The sequence below is a fragment of the Manis pentadactyla genome, chromosome 5 (assembly GCF_030020395.1).
Source record: "Manis pentadactyla isolate mManPen7 chromosome 5, mManPen7.hap1, whole genome shotgun sequence".
Taxonomy (NCBI): Eukaryota; Metazoa; Chordata; class Mammalia; order Pholidota; family Manidae; genus Manis; species Manis pentadactyla.
In genome coordinates this window covers 149017821-149038708 of record NC_080023.1, presented here as the reverse complement: position 1 = coordinate 149038708, position 20888 = coordinate 149017821, and the positions used below count along the sequence as shown (strand labels likewise).

At 44.4% G+C, this 20888-nt stretch overlaps 1 pseudogene; it reads right to left on the bottom strand.

Annotated features, from left to right (window-relative positions):
- The window catches only part of LOC130683987 (adhesion G protein-coupled receptor E2-like), a 31993-nt pseudogene extending 20385 nt beyond the window's left edge, over positions 1-11608 (bottom strand).
- Between the last annotated feature and the right edge of the window lie 9280 nt (positions 11609-20888).

Sequence of the window (20888 nt, the reverse complement as noted above, 5' to 3'; positions counted from 1 at the left end):
CTCAGATCCACAGAGTTAATGTAATTCCTATCAAAATTCTACTTCAAGTTTTTGTTTTGTTTTGCATTCTTTTGTTTGTTTGTTTTTTGGTGCAGAAATAAACAAGCTGTTCTTAAAATCATCAAACAATCTTGAAAATTAAGAACCAAATTGGAGGGTTCATACTTCACCATTTCCAAACTGACTACAATACAGTAATCAAAATAATGTGTTACTGGCATAAGGACAGACATATTAATGGAATAGAACTGAGAGTCCAGAAATAAACTCATACATCTATGGTCAACTGATTTTCTACAAGAATGCTAAGACAATTCAATGGAAGAGAAAACTGTTTTCAACAAATCGTGCTGGGAAAACTGGGTATCCAAATACAAAAGAATGAAGTTAAACCCCTTACCTCACACCATACACAAAAATGAACTCAACAGCTATCAGAGACATAATTGTAATAACTAGACCTATAAAACTTTCAGAAGAAAAAAAGTAGAATAAGATTTTGTGTCCTTGGGCTAAGCAGTAGTTTCTTAAATATGATATCCTAAGCACTAGTAACAGAAGAAAAAATAGATAAAGTGGACTTCATCACAATTAAAAACTTGTCTGCTTTAAAGGATATTACCAAGAAAATCAAAAGACACAGATTGGTAGAAAATATTTGTAAATCATATATTGATAAAACACTAGTACCTAGAATATATTAGGAACACCTACAATTCAACAATAAAAAGACAAATAACCCAATTTTAAAATGGGCAAAAGATCTGAACAGGCATTTCTCCAAAAAAAATAAAATAAAGAGATTTGAATGGGCATTTCTCTGAAGAAGATATGCAAATAGTCAATAAGCACATGAAAAGATGCTCAGCATTACTAGTCATTATGGAAATGCAAATCTAAATTACAATGAAATATCACTTCACACTCACTAGGATGGCTGTAACAAAAAAAACATTGACAAATGTTAGATGTAGAGAAATTGGAACCCTCATACCTTGCTGGTTGAAATATAAAATGGAACAGACACTTTGGAAAACAGGTGGCAGTTTATCAAAATGCTAAACAGAGATTTGCCATATGACTCAGCAATTCTCCTTGTAGATATATAACCAAAACAAATGAAAACATGTCCATGCAAAAACTTATACATATGTGTTTATAGCAGGATCATCCATAATAGCAAAAAGTCTTGGAAACAATCTAATTGTCTATCAAATGATAGATAAACAAAATATGGTATATCCATATAATGGAATGTTATTTACAAAACACTACCACCACTAGTAACAATAACACCAACAAAAAATGAAGTCATGACACCTGCTACACCATGAACGAACCTTGAAAACATCATGCTAAGTGAAAGAATCCAATCACAGAAGGCCACATATAAAACTTCATTTATGTCAAATATCCAGAAGAGACAGATAATTAGAGACAGGAAGTTGCTGAGTGGACATCGGGAGTTGGGACGGAGGCATACGTAGCAGGAATGGGGAGTGAATGTTACTGTGTACAAGGTTTCTTTTTGGAATTGAAAACCTTCTAAAATCAGATTGTGCTGATGGCTATGTAATTCCGGTTATTCTAAAAAATGTTGATCTGTCTACTTTCAAAGGTGAATTTTATGGTATGTGAAATATATTTCAATAAAATTTAAATACAATTCAACCTATATTAAAAGGTGCAAATAGAAGAGAGCAAGCTTTGGAACATGTCTCCCTGGATTTGAGTCCCAGCTCAGGCACTTATTAGGGGTGCACCTTTGGGCATTTACTTAAACTCTTTGTGCCTCAGTTAACTCATCTGTAAGATGGAACAAATGATGGTATCTAAATCATAGTATCGGTGTAAGGATGCATTGTATTAACATATATAAAAGTGTTTAGAAAAGTGCACAGCACGAAGTAAGCACCTTTGTAAATCTTAACTATGGTACAATATATTATTTTGATGATTTAAATCAGCTCCACTTTTCCAAATGCAAAACTAAAACATCCTACAGGATTTAGGGAAAGAAGTAGGTTAGATTCCAAAAATTAAAGTCCTAAGCACTTAGTTTGATTTCATCTCTGCTATTTCAAGGACAGAGCTTTAAAGACATTCTGTATAAATACTACTATAATTTCCCAACAGAAATATGTCCTAGTGGGTATTACTTACTGTCTCTCTCCATATTATGCTATAGCATAATAAAAAAAATACTTTGGTTCAAGTGGTGTCATGATCAAGCTGGAGAAGATAAAGACAGTGGGGATTTGCATTTACTGGGTGGGTGTTCCATAAAGGTGCAGCCTGGATGCTGCAGAAATGGCCATGATCACAGCTGGGACCCCATAGCCCACAGGGAACACAGGCCACTTCATGAAGCTGCTCATACTGGAGTAGTTGACCACCATCAGGTTGCGTGCACTGAGGAAGAGGTGCAGACCCGCCAGCAGCATCCAGGTGAAGGAGGCCAGCTAGAGATAGTGTAAGGCCCCCGCGATGATGGCGCACAGCACCTGGGGGAGGAGTAAGGGTTCACCAGGAGGGATGGCAGAGTGGAGTATGTGCCCTGGGCTTCTCCTATACCTTACCATCGGGAGAACTCTGATATGCATGAAGGAGTTGTCAGAGCGGGTGGGTCTGCAGGTTGTGTGCTCAGTGTGAAAGTGGCTACTCACTCCACCGAACTCCACCAGGACCCACTGTATTAAGGCACCCAATGCAGCATGGAGACAGAGGCAGTACCTTGGTCTCAGTCTGGTCAGTGGCTGTGAGGAAGAGCAGGTGGGCCAGGAAGAGGCAGAGGGAGAGATGCAGGTGCAGGGAGGTGCTGGTGTTCTGGATGGCTTTGCACAGCAGGGAGGTGAGGGCCTCCAGGAGGAGGCACAGCAGAGAGAGGCTCAGCCCCAGGTGGGTGATCACAGTCAGCATGGGATCCTCCTCCTGTGACCCAGCAAAGAGCTCGCGGTCACACTGTCCTGCTCTGGGGTAATTACCCTTCCACCATTTCATCTGTACTTTTAGGTACAGGAAAACCAGGACTGGAGGAGCCAGGAAAATGTGACGCAGGCTTCTCCAGATGGAGAATATCAGCATTTTACAGGATTCTGAGCCGATCAGTTCAGATCCTGCAAGAATTGAGGAGTAGCAGAGTCCTTGCTCCGGACCAAGCCCTGAAATGCACAAGGGCTAGTTGTCCTTTAGAGGTCACCAAAGTGGGCCTTTGGTGTATATCCTCCAGAGGAAGCAACCAGTTCACCTGGTCAGGGGAGGAGGCAAACATGGCTCCTGACCCACCCATACTCAATGGGTCACTGGCCCTCTATGACCTCTGCCATCACCGCATCTTCCCATCTACAGTCCCTGAGCACCCCTGTCCTGCAGAGCACTGTGGTGAGCAGAATTGTAATGTGGCCATGATTGAAGGTGTACACACACCATCTCCCAGGTTTGGGTGCTGCTGTAAAGGGATTTTGCAGATGGAATGAGGCCCTACCTCAACTGACTTTATGAGTGCAAGTTTACCCTGGGTGGGTCTGACCTAATCAGGCAAGCCCTTAAAAGAGCTGGGCTCTTCTGGAGAAAAAGATTCAAAGCTTGAGAAAGTTTTGATGTGATGGAGTTTCTGCTGCTGGCCTCCAGATAGGAACACTGACACCTTGTGAGGGGGCCTGTGAGGGGGCCATGTGACAAGGAATACAGGTACCCCCTAGGAGCTGAGCATGGTCCCCTGCTGACAGGCAGCAGAAAGTGGGATGTAGTCCTACAACTGCAAGGAACTGAATTCTGCCAACAACCAGGGAGCTTAGTGGACCCCAAGCCTCAGGCAAGATGGTCACCCTGTCTGACAAAATGATTTCAGCCTCGTAAGACCCTGAGCAGACATCCAGCTATGCCATGCCAGACTGCTGACCTGCAGAAAATGGGAGATAATGAGTTGTGCTTTTTAAAAGCTGCTGCACGTGTAGGAACTTGTTACAGAGAAGTATGCACTGAATGCAGCCCCTCAGGGCTCTCACCTGCACATCGTAGTGGGCCATGAGGATGACGGCAAAGCTGCTGAGGTGGGCGCACTGGCAGGTGGTGCTGGTGTCCCTGGTGCCCACCGTCCTGCAGCCTGTCATGGCCCAGTGACCACATTCATCCTCACCATGCTCCCAGAACACACAGAACACCTTTTGCCTTGGCCCAGCGGTCAGTGCCTGTAGGAGCAGGTGCAGGTGGGAGCTGGTGGTTATGGTGTTCAAAAATGCTGACCCAGAGCTGGCATGGGAAGGGTTGTCCTGGGGAAATGATGCATTCTGGGGGAGCCCCCCCTGAACACCAAGACAGAATAAGTCAGGAAGGCTGTGCCCAGGGCTCAGGATCCTTCCACACTCACGGCTCCATCCCACGAAGACTCACATGCTTGAAGATGAAGGTGACTGGGGAGCTGAGGTTCTGGGTGTCAGTTTTGCTCATAAAAGCAGAGATAACATCTGTGAGCAGGATGGGGGAGATCCCCAGCAGCAAACCCTTGTGTGTCTCACTCAGAACTGCCTGCTTCTCCTGCTCTAGGACAGCGGAGCGCCAGCCACCAACTTGCCCATTCCTGGAATGGAGGCCAGGCCCACCACAGAAGGATCAACCAGACAAGGCCAATATTGATATCTTGGGGTCCCAATAGGGCCCCACACTATACTCCACACTGTCTTTCAAGCTCTCATCCTCTATTTGTCACATCCTTGGGCATCTTGTCCCAGCATAAAGCCTCAGTGACCTTCTCCCCGTCTCCACCATTACCTGAGTCACCAGATTCATGCAACAAATCCGAGTTTAGCTGCATCTCTGCGCGATTCTGACGCAAGGCGGCATTCCTGTATCCTTGCTCCTGCACCTCCAGGGTCAATTCTATGGGGTCCTAGGAGTTACACAGGGGAGGAAGATTAGTGGTTGCCAGGGCTGGAGGAGGGGGATGGGGAGTGACTGCTCAGTGGATGCAGTGTTTACTTTTGAGGTAATGAAAACAAGTGAAGAGCAACATACATTAGAGAAGGTCATGTATTGATCAGTTGATGAAAATAGCCAGAGGCTCTCTGGAACCTAACTCTGTATCTCCCCCAGGGGAAGTGGCTCAGTATTCACCAATTCACTGTTCACGGGGCCTTTACAGAACTACAGCAAATAATGAGAATCAACTATCTGTTCTTATAAAGGAAGAAAAGTTTAATGAAACAGAATAAAGAATGTGGTAATAGATCCTATATGTATGTATATGTATATATGTGTGTGTATATATGTAAAGATATATGTGTATGTATTTAATTTGTGATAAAGGCCAATCTTAATGAGTATAGAAAGGATTCAGTAAATGATATTGGGGCAAGTGGCCATCTATTTGGAAGAAAATAAAGTTTGATCCCTACTTTTCAGTACACATTGAAATAAATTCTCGATGAATTAAAGATATAAATGTATAAGACAGAATTTTAAAAAGAATTATTAGAAAATATGTGATGATTTTTACAATTTTGGAAGCAAGAAAGGCTTCCTAAGCAAAACACAAATCAAGATGCCATAAAGAAAAAATGGACAGATCCAACTAATAATTGCATATAAAAAGCACAGAATTAATATCTCTAATAGATAATGTACTACTATTTGAGCAAAAGTTTTAAATGGGCAAAGAATATGAACCACATACTTCACAGAAAAGTAAATCTAAATGGCCTTAAAACATATCAAAAGATCAAAAGACATTCAACTCTACTAATAACCAAAGAAATGCAGCTTATAGTGAGATACCATTCTTCAGTTTTCTACCTGGCAAAACAATGATAATATCCAGTGTTGGTCAACATACGCTGTTGATGAAGGCATACATTGGTATCTTTATAAAGACAATTTGGTAGTACTCACTAAAATTTAAAGTGTGCATACCCTTTGACATATATATATATATACACACATACACACAAAGATACATGTACAGGAAGGTCTCAGGTGCATTTTTTATAATAGCAGGAATAAACACCCAGAAACCTAGAAACTTATGGAATACTCCATATATTATGGAATTTATGGAATATTCATAGAAAGCAGTAATTTAAAATCTGAAAAATGTGTATACTGGGTTGAATACTGTACCCCCCATATTCAAGTCCTCCTGGAACCTCAGAATGTGACCATATTTGGGAACAGGGTTTTGGCAGATGTAATTAAGATGAGGACATACACTGAAGTAGAGGAGGCTCTAAATCCAATTAAACGGTCTTGTAAGAAGAGAGAACACACACAGACAACCCGGAGCCATGCTCCCGCAGCTGAGGAATGCCGAGGATTGCTGGCAACAGCCCAAAGCTGGAAGAGGCAAAGAAGGATTCTTCCCTAGAGCCTCCAAGAAGGAATTCAGTCCTATTGACACCTCGATTTTGGACTTCTAGCCTCTAGAACTGTGAGAGAATGAATTTGTTGTTTTAAGCCATCCAACTTAGGTACTTTGTTACAACAGCCTTAGAAACTAATACGATATGTCTAGCCAAAAATATGTACACAAGCCCTTGTGTGTGCGTGTGAATCAAAAGAGCATTTTATATTTATATATTAATTATATCTATCTGTATAGCTATGGAAAACTTCAGGATACATGTCAAATTATTACCAGTGGTTGCTTGAGTGGAGAAGTCAGGAGAGAGGTGAGCAGTTTTACTTTTTTAAAAGTGTATTTAAAAATAAAATTTTAAAAAAAAGGAAAACAAATGAAGGTAATGATTACACTGTGAGTGTACTAAATACCACTGATTTCTACACTTTGGTTAGAATGGTGAATGTCATGTTACATGAATTTTATTTCAATAAAGCAAATCATACTTAAATATAAAATAATATTAAATTTACATTCTTCCAAATTTAATAAGTTGTTTTCTTTTAATGCTCTTCTATTTTATCTTATGTCCTTTATTATAATTATTTCATATGCTGATAATTCATATTAAAATCAAAATACATGTGATTTACCATTTTGTTCATTTCTTTTTAACCTTTTCTTTACAAGAATAACCTCAAGACACAAGGGCAGTCACTGGGCTCCAGTGAGGCTGGGGAGGAATGAGGAGGGAACATGTTGGCAGAGCAGGGCCTGGGGGCAGACCTGGGCACTTCCCTGTGCCTGCAGATGCATTGATGGTCAAATTGAACCCATTGGGCAGGGCCTCACTCAGCCCTCTCAGGACGTTCTCCCCAAGAAGCAGGTTAGTGGCCACACAGTGCTGCTCTGAGTCCGGCACGGCCTCTAAGTCCCCCGGGGTCGCCAACAGTTCATCCACCCCTTGTATGAGGCCCTGGGGGTATAGGGACATGGAGCCATGGGCCATGGGCCAGAGGGGCTGTATGGAGACCCTGCCCACGCAGCCCCAGAGAGCAGACCCTAGAGACTCTGTGGGGGAGAAAGGTGGCACTGGCTGGGGTTCCTGGGTCTTTGCCCCTGGAATCCAGCATGCAGGGTCAACACTGTTCATCAATGCCAAGGATGACACAAATCCAGTGTCCAGGAATAGCAAGATGAAAGGTCATCCATAGGTGTTGGTGGGTGTCTAGCAATGAGTAAAAATACATGTATGTCCAGTCTTCCCACATGCTCTGGGAGAGGCGGGCCTCAGAGAGGGTGCCATTGTGCTGGGGCCTGTCTCCTCTTAGACCAAAGCTTTCCCAGGCCTCAGTGGGATGCTTCCTCCTTGCCTTCCCCAGTTCCTACCCTTACCTGGATGGTGTCCTCGGCTGAGACTACAATGAAATTTCTGCTGAGATCCTGGATCCTTTCAAAGAGGTGTAAGAGACTCTGTGAAGAGCAGAGAGGAGGGGGTCAGAGTGCCATGAAGGTGAGTGGGGAACTTGGGGGAAATGGGGGTACAGAGAAGGATGCATGGAGGGGTCTCCTGACTCCTAGTCCCTGCTGGGGCCATGCATGTCGCACTTGATATCAGAGGGCATGGTCCAGGCGGGGAAGGACATCTCTGCAGAGACAGAGTGGAGCTTCGTTAGGTGGGAGGGTGTCTGCGTGTGTGTTGGGGGTGAGGCCTGGGGCCAGGCCAGGTACCTTCACAGGTGGTGTCTGTTTGCTTAGTTTGGAATCCAGGTTTGGGCTGCCAGCCTCGGTGGCAGCGGCACATGTATGAGCCCACAGTGTTGGCACAGATGGTGGAGTTGTGGCACTTATGCTGCCTGGCGATGCACTCGTCCGCATCTGGGAACACAAGGAAGGGGGTCAGATCTCTTTGCTCTCTGGGCCCACCTCCTTTTCCCATTATCAGTGCCCCCCCCAACAGGAGGTGATGCCACCTGGTGGCCCCACCTCCCTGAGTGATGGACGCCAAAGTTGTGGAAGTGTGCCGAGACTGCCACGCAGCACACGAGCCCTGTGCAGACGCACAGGTTGTGAAATACTGAAATACCTTTGCTACAATTAGTAACAGCTGCTGCCTGGGGTCCCCAAGGGGCTTCCCCCTTGGTACCCCAAGTCCTTCTCCAGAACCCCCTAGATCTTCTCCCGCTAGCCTCAGCCTGGTATGCCAGGGCACCCCAGCATTCATCCTGCTTGGTTTATGTGGGTGCTGTTGAATATGTGGTCAGATGTTTTGAGTGTGGGTCTCTGGGGGTACAGAATCTGAGCTCTAGACCTTTGCAGATGATGGTGTTTGGGCCATGGGGGGACCCAGGAACTGGCTTCCAGCCAGGGCGGCAGCGGCACTCATAGCTCCCAACGATGTTGAAACAGTGGGTGCAGTCGTGGCATGGGTTTCACCCTGAGGTACATTCATTCTTATCTGAGGACAAAGCCAGAGGGTCAGCCTCCCCTCCACTCACTGCACCCACTCCTCAGTGCCCAGCAGCAAGGACCCCGTGTTATTGCACAGACTACCACCTGGTGACCTTCAGCTTCAACCTCAAAGCACCTTAGGGTGGCCTCCCAGCTAGATGGGCATGGCAGGGACTGGGGCCCCTGGTTTACAGGTGGGGAAACCATGGGGGAAACTGAGTCATGGGGGTTGTATTATTTCCTTTCCAGGGATTCTTGCCTGCTCTCTTTCAAGCTCTGGCGCACGTTCCTTTCTGGGAACTGTAAGTGACTCATCTCTTAGCTCCCCGTGACAGATGAGCAAGGGGCGAGGTCTGGGGATGCTCACCAGGAAGGGCCCTGCCACCTCCCACCTCCCTGCTCTGTGGAGGGGCCTTCCTAGAACATGAATCCCTGGGAAGGGCCTGGCAGACCCTTGGTGTTGCGGGGCCCTGAGGATCTTCTCCCTCCTCCTGGGGCTGGCGCATCTGCCTTGGCCCCTTCCCCAGCTCCAGAGCAGCCTCACAGCATCATCTGGGGCCTCTACCTGTGCACAGCCTCGGGTCCTCCGGACTGAGCTCCAAGTCAGGCCGGCACTTGCACGAGTAGCTGCCCTGGCTGTTGATGCAGATTCCGTAGCTTCGGCAGACCCTGGGTTTCAGCTGACATTCGTCCACGTCTGCAAGGGGAAGGAGAGGGTGATGGATGTGTGCAGCCGTGAGCAGCCTTCTGGGCTGGGGGTCACCATGTCTCCTGGTGCAGAGGCATCTAGAAGGCCCCTCTGTCTCCTTCCCAGTGAGTGGGTGCCCTTGTCTTCTCTAATTCACATGGAGGCATCCCATGGGCGAGCGGGGTGGTCCTCCTGACATGCTGTTGTCTAGATGTGGCCACGAGAGGCCCAAGTCCTCCCCATCTGCCAGCTCTGACTTCTCGGGCAGCTCCCGGCTGGGACAGGGACATCACAGCCACCCGGGTCCCTCCCAGCCTGCGCATTTGGACAAAGGGGCCTTTCTGGGAACCAAGTGCAGGGAAATGTCTTCCCGAGCAGGACCATCTCGGCTCATGGTGACCGCCTTTGTCCTGCCTTCCCAGGTGCTCGCCTGGGTTCTCCTTGGAATCCAGTGACCCTGGCAGGATGGATGCTCACCCTTCTGTGCTGGCTCTGAGACTCCAGCTCCATGGAGGTGGACCAAGACCCACCCCTGAGCCAGGCCCTTCCAGGCTGAGGCTTTCAGCAGCAGAAGGGAGAATGAAGACCATGTCAGACAGTCCAGGACAACCACAAACATGGGTGCCAGTCCGGGGTAGATGGTGGGGGCTGATGTCCAGCCAGGCAGCCTTTGGGATGGTGACAGTGCCTTCTCTGACCCCTATGAAGGCTTCCCCTGGGTTGGCAGAAAACAGTGAGAATCCACAGCTGAGCAAGGCCAGCACTGGGTCTCGGCAGGTGCTGATGGACAAGGGGTGGAATACATTTGTGTTCCTGGCCCTTGGCCTCCCACCAGGGATGCAGGCCTGTGGGCCCCCCAAATGGGACTCAGCCTCTATATTCCATCCCCCAGTGGTCTGGGCCAACATGGGGCAACCTTCTTGGTAGATGGCCGAGCCTGAGACAGTGGTTCCCAGTGATGCCCTCTGTTGCTATTTGTTCCAGATGGAGCCTCTTCCATCTGCCCCAATCTCCAAGTGTGTATGTGGTGGTCCGTGTCACCCTGTACCTCCCACACAACATCCTCCTGGGTCCTGGTCAGCGGAGTCCCCACAATCCGGGGAACTGAAATTACTGGGGAGGGTCAGGGTGGAATCTTCCATGGGAAAGTGGGCAGAGGCTGAGCAGAGGAAAAGCACAGTCAGGGTGCCAGGTGGTGTCCACCCCGTGAGGTTGCTGGCCAGGGACAGGATGGCCAGGGAAGGTGAGTCCACATGTGGATTTTCCCTCCCAGACATCTGGACAGGGTCCCTGGGTCCATGACATCCCCAGAGGTCTGCTAGTGTTCCTGGCATGGCCAAGCCCATGTGGACTTGGGGACAGATTCATCCAGGCAATCATCACGGAGAGAGGATGGAGAGCATGTTGAAATGCAGCACACCGTGCGCCCGTGGAGTCTCGATGCCATCCCTTTTATTTGTTTCATGAAAATAAGATAATGGTTGGGCAGAGAGGAAATTCCAGTATTGCACAAGTGACCCTCTAGGTTTCTGAGCCTTGGGGTAACCAGGTAGGTACCCAGGAGGTCCTGTGATGCCTGGAGAAAGTGGGGTGAGGGGCCAAACCGCATGGACAAGGAGCTGGAAGATGTGGGGTGCTCACTACCTTGACATGTGCTCTCACTCGCATTCCTGAACGCAGCTGCCCCAGAAGCCAGCGCATATCCCGGGCTGCACGTGCAGAAGTAGCTGCCCTCTGTTCTGGCAGTCTGCGAATTCTCCATAGGACACAGGCGAGCGTGGTCCACACGCGTTGATGTCTGGAATACGACAGGGCAAAGGGTCACCTCCCCAAAGCCTCCAGCCTGACCCCACCAGGAGGACTGGACAGCACTCAGCTCCTGGGTGACACTCTGGGGGCTGGAAGAGCCGGCTGCTCCGAGCCTACTGACTGCTCTGCTCATCTCTGCTCTCCGGATGGGCCTGTGGGCACCTACATTCAAGCACATGGCTATGCCAGGATGGGGGCTGTCGAGGCAAGAGGGAGAGAGACAGAGCACTGACAGGCTCTGGACCCCGCCCTGTGGAGCTGTGGGCACCATCGGGGACCTGGGGGCAGGCTCCCACCCGGGTGGCAGTGGCCCTGAAGGCAGCCTTCATGCTGAGGCAGCGGAGGGAGTCAGGGCCAGGGGCCCTCCGGCATGACACTCATCACTCCCACCTGGAAACGGGACCAGACAGTGAGGCCCCTGTCCACTGACGGCTTCTAACTCCCTTTACTCACAGGGATCCAAGGACACCCGACACTACTCACCAGACACCCCTCCAACCCCATGCCCCAATATCAGGTCTTTCAAGATGCCCCAGGATGCCGCCATGGGAGTGTTGCTATCTCAGCCCCTGGAGGAAGTTCCCCCTTATCAGAAGCAGCTGAGGACATGAAAGGAGGAAGCTGTGTGCAGGATCTCACAGCTGAGTCACTGGGGGTTTTCTGGCATCTTATCTCTGTATTTTCTAAACACGAGAGGAAAGATGCCCTGAGTGGGGTCCTGTCTGAGCTCAGGGACCCACACACAGATCAGGAGCTGGGCATGACTGGCTAAAAACAACTTAAGAACCAGGAACATAAGATGAATCAAAAAACAGAATGCCTCTTGTACAATCCAATATGGGGACCAAAGATTTTAGAGCCTTAAGCGACTCATGGCAACGTAATGAGTCCAGGCAGGCAGCTGGTCTCCCCAAGGTCAGAGTTCTGTCACTGAATACACGCATTTCCCTTGCAAGGTTCCAGGCCTGGCCTGTGGGCATCAGCACCAGGACATGAGAGAAGATGCGGGAGGCACACACACCTGAGGGATTCATGCTCAGCCTCAACCCAGCCAATGGGATTTCCCTCCACCCTTCTCAGATGGTGGCAATGGAATAGGGTGGAGCTGAGATGGGGACAGTTGGGAGTGCAGTGTGCAGGAGGAGAGGACATGGTAGTGGGAAATTCCTCACCCGGAAAAGTGCCCTTCCAGAAAGGAGCCCAGACAAGTTACACTAATAGTAGCTTCTCCTCTCCAGGTTCACCCACCTGCAAATCTCCGAGACACACGTGCAAATGCACAAAGAAACCTTTAGGATGACCTCCAGGGTCAGGGATGGGATGGGCAGTAGTTACTTTTCCCTGATAAAATCTACATTTATCCCAAACATTAAATAATACATGGATAATTTGAAAAAAAAAAAAAAGAAAGAAAGAAAATATAAAAGAAAATCACCCATAAGACTACTACACAGATTGCTGGAAAAATTTAGAGGTACTTTTCTTATCTTTCCAGATATACTAGTAATATTTTATGCAGCTAAGACTATTCTGAGTAGATGAAGAACATTTTTTTTTCTAAAGATGATTATCTTTATTTCATTTTTGGTATGTACTTAGGTCTCTTCTGCCAACATATTTCCCTTGAAAGATTCTGCACACATCTGCACATTTGAGAGATGCCGCTTCTGGGGAGGACCCCGTCTGTAGAGATTGTCCTGTTGACCACTTTCAGGAGGTCTTGACTGTTTTTTTTTTCATTGAAGTATCATTGATATACAATCTTATATTGCTTTCAAGTACACAACACAGTGGTTCAACAGTTACCCGTGTTATTAAATCCTCACCCCCATGAGTACAGTTCCATCTGTCAACATAGGAAGATGTTAGAGAATCATTGGGTATATTCTCCATGCTGCATTACCAACCCTGTGACTAACTTATGATTGAGAATTTTTGTGCCCCTTTATCTCCATCACCCTCCCCACTACCCACTCCAGCCCCTTCCCCATGGTAACCACCAGTCACTTCTCAGTGTCTATTGAGTTTACTGCTATTTTGTTCATTTTGGTTTGTTTTGTTTTTAGATTCTACAAATAAGTGAAATCATGGTATTTCTCTTTCTCTGCCTGGCATATTTCACTCAGCATAATACCCTCTAGGTCCATCCATGTTATTGCATGTTGTTGCATGTTTTTTGCCTATGTTGTCTTCTAAGTGTTTTATGATTTCATGACTTACATTTAGGTCTTTGATCCATTTTGAGTTTACTTTTGTGTATGGAGTTAGACATTTCTTAGATATTTTTTATGGCTGAATAATATTCCACTGTGTATATGTACCACTTCTTCTGTACCCATTCATCTATTAATGAACACTTAGGTTGCCTCCATATCTTGGCTATTGTAATTAGTACTGCAATAAACATAGGGGTGCATATGTCTTTTAGAATCAGGGATCTTATTTTCTCTGGGTAAATTCCTGAGAGTGGAATTCCTGGGTCAAATGGTATTTCTATTTTCAGTTTTTTGAGGAACCTCCGTACTGCATTACGTGATGGTTGAACTAATTTACATTCCCACCAGCAGCATGAGAGGGTTCCCCTTTCCCGGCATCCTTGCCAGCATTTGTTGTTCCTTGTCTTTTGGATGTTGGCCATCCTAACTTGTATGAGGTGATATCCCATTGTGGTTTTAATTTGCATTTTCCTGTTGATTAGCAATATGGAGCATCTTTTCATGTGCCTCTTGGCCATCTAAATTGCTTCTTTGGAGAAGTGTCTGTTCAGATCCTCCATCCATTTTTTAATCAGGTTATTTACTTTTTGGGTGTTGAGGTGTGTGAGCTCTTTATATATATTGGATGTTAACTCCTTTTTGATCTGTCATTTATGAATATATTCTCCCATACTGTTGTATGACTGTCTGTGCTTCTGATAGTGTCCTTTGCTATACAGAAGCTTTTTAGTTTGATGTAGTCCCATTTGTTAATTTTTGCTTTTGTTTCCCTTCCCCAAGGAGATGTGTTCAGATAAAAGTTGTTCATGCTTATATTCAAGACATTTTTGCCTATGTTTTCTTCTATGAGTTTCATGGTTTCATGTCTTACATTCAGGTCTTTGATCCAGTTCAAGTTTACATTTGTGGATGGAGTTAGACAATGATACAGTTTCATTCTCTTACATGTAGCTGTCCAGTTTTGCAAACACCAGCTGTTGAAGAGGCTGTCATTTCCCCACTGTATATCTATGGCACTTTTATTGTATATTAATTGACCATAAATGCTTAGGTTAATAACTGGGCTCTCTAGTCTATTCCATTGGTCTATGGGTCTGGTCTTGTGCCAGTACCAAACTGTCTTGATTACTGTGGCTTTGTAGTAGAACTTGAGGTTGGGGAGAATTATCCCCCGCTATAATCTTCCTCCTCAGGACTGCTTTGGCTATCAGGGGTCTTTTGTGGTTCCATATGAATTTTAGAACTATTCGGTTTTTTTTCCTTTCTTTTTTTAATTTGCATTAAGGTATTATTGATATACACTCTTATGAAGGTTTCACATGAAAAACAATATGGTTACTATTACCTAGTAATATTGACCCATATTACCTAGTCCCCACCCATACCCCAATGCAGTCACTGTCCATCAGTGTAGTAAGATGCCACAGTTTCACTATTTGCCTTCTCTGTGTGACTCTGTTCTCCCTGTGATCCCCCACACCATGTGTACTAAACATAATAATCCTCAATCCCCTTCTCCCTCCCTCTGCACCTGCCCTCCCACATCCCTCCCCTTTGGTAACCACTAGTTGCTTCTTGGAGTCTCTGAGTCTGCTGCTTTTTTGTTCCTTCAGTTTTGCTTTGTTGTGATACTCCACAAAGCAGAAATCATTTGGCACTTGTCTTTCTCCACCTGGCTTATTTCACTGAACATAATGTCCTCCAGCTCCATCCATGTTGTTGTAAATGGTAGATTTTGTTTCTTTCTTATGGCAGAATAGTATTCTATTGTGTCTATGTACCACATCTTTTCTATTCAGTCATCTACTTATGGACATTTAGGTTGCTTCCCTATCTTGGCTATTGTAAAAAGTGCTGTGATGAACATAGGGGTGCATATGTCTTTTTTGGGTAAATTCCAAGGAGTGGGATTCCCAGGTCAAATGGTATTTCTATTTTTAGTTTTTTGAGGAACCTACATGTTGCTTTCCACAATGGTTGAACAAGATTACATTCCCACCAGCAGTGTAGGAGAATTCCCCTTTCTCTGCATCTTCACCAGCATTTGTTGTTCTTAGTCTTTTGGATGGTGGCCATCCTTACTGGTGTGAGGTGATATCTCATTGTGGTTTTAATTTGCATTTCCCTGATGATTAGTGATGTGGAGCATCTTTTCATGTGTCTGTTGGCCATATGAATTTCTTCTTTGGAGAAGTGTCTCTTCACATCCTCTGTGCATTTGATAATCGGGTTATTTGCTTTTTGGGTGTTGAGGCATGTAAGTTCTTCATATATTTTAGGTGTTAACCCCTTGTTGGATATATCATTTACAAATATATTCTCCCACACTGTAGGATGTCTTTTTGTTCTGTTGATGGTGTCCTTGCTACACAGAAGCTTTTAGCTTGATATAGTCCCACTTGTTCATTTTTGCTTCTGTTTCCCTTGCTTGAGGAGATGTGTTCAGGAAGACGTTGCTCATGCTTATATGCAGGAGATTTTTGCCTATGTTATCTTCTAAGTGTTTTATTATTTCATGACTTACATTTAGGTCTTTGATCCATTTCGAGTTTACTTTTGTGTATGGAGTTACACAATAATCCAGTTTCATTCTCTTGCGTGTACCTGTCCAGTTTTGCCAACAGCAGTTGAAGAGGTTGTCATTTCCCCATTGTATATCCATGACTCCTTTAGCATATATTAATTGAACATACATGCTTCGGTTAATATCTGGACTCTCTAGTCTGTTCCATTGGTCTACGGTCTGTTCGTGTGCCAGTACCAAATTGTCTTGATTACTGTGGCTTTGTAGTAGAGCTTGAAGTCCGGGAGCATAATTCCCCAGATTTATTCTTCCTTCTCGGGACTGCTCTCACTATTCTGGGTCTTTTGTGGTTCCATATGAATTTTAAATGATTTGTTCTTGTTTGTTGAAGAATGCTGTTCATATTTTGATAGGATTGCATTGAATCTGTAGATTTCTTTAGGCAGGGTGGCCATTTTGATGATATTAATTCTTCCTATCGAGGAGCATGGGATGTTATTTTCATATATTGGTGTCTTCTTTAATTTCTCTCATGAGCGTCTTGTAGTTTTCAGGGTATAGGTCTTTCACCTCCTTGGTTAGGTTTATTCCTAGGTAATTTATTATTTTTGATGCAATTGTGAGTGGAATTGTTTTCCTGATATTTCTTTCAGCTAGTTCATTGTTAAGTATATAGGAATTCAACAGATTTCTGTGTATTGATTTTGTAGAATTCATCTTTGCTCAGTTCACTTACTAGCTCTAGTACTTCTGGGGTGGGTATCATGTCATCCGCAAACAGTGACAGTTTAACTTGTTCTTTACCATTCCAGATGCCTTTTATTTCTTTGTGTTGTCTGATTGCTGTGGCTAGCACCTCCAGTACTATGTTGAACAAAAGAGGGGAGAGTGGGCATCCTTGTTTTGGTCCTGATCTTAGAGGAAAAGCTTTTAGCTTTTTGCTGTTAAGTATGATGTTGGCTGTGGGTTTGTCATATATGACCTTTACTATGTTGAGGTACTTGCTCTCTATGCCCATTTTGTTGAGAGTTTTCATCATGAATGGATGTTGAATTTTGTTGAATGCCTTTTCACCATCTATGGAGATGATCATGTGATTTTTATCCTTCTTTTTGTTGACATGGTGTATAATGTTAATGGATTTTTTAATATTGTGCCATCCTTGCATCTCTGGAATAAACTGCACTTGATTGTGATGTATGATCTTTTTTATGTATTTTTGAATTCAGTTTGCTGATATTTTGTTGAGTGTTTCTGCATCTATGTTTATCAGGGATATTGGTCTGTAATTTTCTTTTTTTGTGATGTCTTTTCCTGCTTTTTAATTTAGAGTGATGCTGGCCTCATAGAATGAATTTGGAAGTATTCCCTCCTCTCCTAGTTTTTGTAAAATTCAAGGAGGATGGGTGTTAGGTCTTCACTAAATGTTTGATACAATTCAGTGGTGGAGCCATATGGTCCAGGGCTTTTGTTATTAGGCCATTTTTGATTGTCAGTTCAATTTCATTGCTGGTAATTGGTCTGGTCAGATTTTTCTGTTTCCTCCTGGGTCTGTCTTGGAAGGTTGTATTTTTCTAGAACATTGTCCTTTTCTTCTAGGTTACCCAATTGTTAGCATATAATTTTTCATGGTATTCTCTAATAACTCTTTGTATTTCTATGGTGGCTGTAGTGATTTTTCCTTTCTCATTTCTGATTCTGTTTATGTGTGCAAACTCTCTTTTTTTCTTGATAGGTCTGGCAAGGGGTTTATCCAGTTTGATTACTGACTTGAAGAATTAGCTCCTGCTTTCATTGATTCTATTATTTTATCCTTCTCTGTTTTATTTATTTCTACTCTGATCTTTGTTATGTTCCACCTTCTACAGACTTTAGGACTCCTTTTTCTTTTTCCAGTTTCATTAATTGTGTGTTTAGACTTAATTTGGGATTGTTCTTCCTTGAGGTAAGGCCTCTTAGCATGGCATTTGCTGTGGTGTTGAGTTACTGTTTTCATTTGTCTTCACATATTGTTTGATCTCTTTTTTTATCTGGACATTGATCCATTGATTACTAAGGAGAATGTTGTTAAACCTTCACGTGTTTATGGGTGTTTTTGTTTTCTTGCATAATTTATTTCTAGTTGTATGCCTTTGTGGTCTGAGAAACTGGTTGGTACAATTTCAAGTCTTCTGAATTTACTGAGGCTCTTTTTGTGGCCTAGTACGTGATCGATTCTGTAAAATGTTCCATGTGTACTTGAGGAAAATGCATACCCTGCTGCATTGTGGGTGGAGTGTTCTGTAGATGTCTGTTAGGTCCATCTGTTCTAATGTGTTGTTCAGTGCCTCTGTCTCCTTATTTATTTTCTGTCTGGTTGATCTCTCCTTTTGAGTGAGTGGTGTGTTGAAGTCTCCTAGAAAGAATGTGTTGCATTCTATTTCCCCCTTTAATTCTGTTAGTATTTGTTTCACAGAGTTAGGTGCTTTCATATTGGTTGCATAGAGATTTACAATGGTTATATCCTCTTCTTGGACTGACCCCTTTATCATATGTAATGTCCTTCTTTGTCTCTTGTTACTTTCCTTGTTTTGAAATCTATTTTGTCTGATACAAGTATTGCAACTCCTAGTTTCTTCTTCCTATTATTTACATGGAATATCTTTTTCCATCCCCTCACTTTTAGTTTGTGTATGTCTTTGGGTTTGAAGTGAGCCTCTTGTAGGCAGCATATAGAAGGGTCTTGTTTTTTTAATCCATTCTGTTACTCTATGTGCTTTGATTGGTGCATTCAGACCATTTACATTTATGGTGAGTATTGAGAGATATTTACTTATTGCCATTGCAGGCTATAGATTCATGGTTGCAAAGGTTCAAGGGTAGGTTCTTTACTAGCTAAAAGTCTAACTTACTTCACTTAGTATGCTATTTTAAACAAAATCTAAAGGGTTTTATCTCATCCCTTATTTTTCTTCCTCCTCCACTCTTTATATATTAGGTGTCATCTCCTGCACTCTCTGTGTATCACTTGACTGAGTTTGTGGGTAGTTGACTCAATTTTGCATTTGTTTAGTAATTAATTGGTCTACTTCCTGTACTGTGGTTTTATTTTCTCTGGTGATAGCTATTTAGCCTTAGGATCACTTCCATCTATAGTAGTCTGTCCAAAATACACTAGAGAGACGGTGTTCAATCCCTTCTTCAAATTTAAGTGGTATTCCTGCCGAGTAGTTGCATGCCCTTCTGTTTCATTGCATTAAAAATATGCCACTGCCTTCTGGCCTGTAAGGTTTCTGCTGAGAAGTCTGATGATAGATTGATGGGTTTTCCTTTGTATGTGTTCTTTCTTCTCTCTCTGGAGGCTTTTAATACTCTGTCCTTCTCCTTGATCTCTGCTATTTTAAATATTATGTATTTGTGTTGTCTTCCTTTCCATGGCCTGAGAGAATATTTCATTCCCCATTATTATGCGTTTGTGTTGTCTTCCTTTCCAAGGCCTGAAAGAATATTTCATCCCCCAGATTGGGGAAGTTTTCAGCATTTATTTCCTACAGATACTTTATATTCCTTTCTGTCTCTCTTCTTCTGGCACCCCTATAATGCAAAAACTGTTTTGTTTGGACTGATCACACAGTTCTCTCAATATTCTTTCATTCCTAGAGGGATCCTTTTCTCTCTCTGTGCCTCAGCTTCTTTGCATTCATGTTCTCCAATTTCTATTTCTTTTATCATCTCCTCTGCCTCATCTAATCTGCTTTTAAATCCATCCATTTTATGTTTCATTTTAGATATGTCTTTTTGAAAGTTTCTATCTCTTTCTTGAAGTCCTTTCTGAGGTCTTCAATATTTTCATTTAGCTGTGAGCATGTTTATGATTTTTATTTTGAAATCTTAATCAGGAAGATTGGTGATTTCAGTTTTGCTTAGCCCTCTGGTGTTTGTAGGATTTTGATTTTTACCAGGTTCTTTTGTCATTTCATATTTGTGTTGATAACTCTGGAAAATAACTGTATAGTCTGTGGACTCTAGTGCCCAGAAGCTCTACTGTGTGGAGCTGCTCAGCAGCTGGAGCGATGGTGGACATTGCACGTGAAGGGTGCCTGTGTCTGTTGGGAGGAAAGAGCTCTTTCCTGCTTCCCAGCTGCTGTGCCTGCCTCCACTGCCAGGGTCAGTGGGCTGAACACGCAGGGAGGAAACTTTATATGATGCCCCTATATATGCTGTAGGTTGATCCACCCTCTAGCTGGCCTGCTGTGATGCCAGGGGTAACAGGCTTGTGAACCAGTCCCAGCCTGGAGGAAGGAGCAGTAGGTTGTGCATTGCACTGGGGGCCCTTGGAATGCATCAGCAGCCACAGGGGTGGAGCTCCTGAAGCTCCTGACAGCTCCCAACCTGCTGGGCTAGTGTGTTGGGACAATTTTATCCACCTGTCCTTTCTCCAGAGCAGCAAATTCTGTTAAATACCTGCCCCTTTAGCGTCCCTCTTGCTGCTGGGAAGTCTTTCAAAGTGCCCGCCTTTCTTTTGTCCCATAGCGTCCGGTTGTGTGCATCTGCTCTCCACATGCGGCTGGAATCTCTCTCTCCAAGTATTCCTTCTGTCTTTGATTTCCAACCCCACTAATCTCCAGTGCACCGTGTAATGTGGGCTTATGTTCATGCAGCAGATCTCAAGAGCAGGTTGTTCAGCAGTCCTACACTTATACCCCCTCCCTCCTCCGTTTCTCTTCCTCCTGCTAGTGAGCTGGGGTTGGGGGAGGACTTGGGTCCTCCTGGATCGCAGCTTTGCCACTTTATCCTTTTCCGTGAGGTCTTCTCTTTACCCCAGATGTAGGCAGTCTGTCACAGTCTTCTTTCTGGTTCCTCTTTCAGAATTGATTGTAGTTGCTGTAT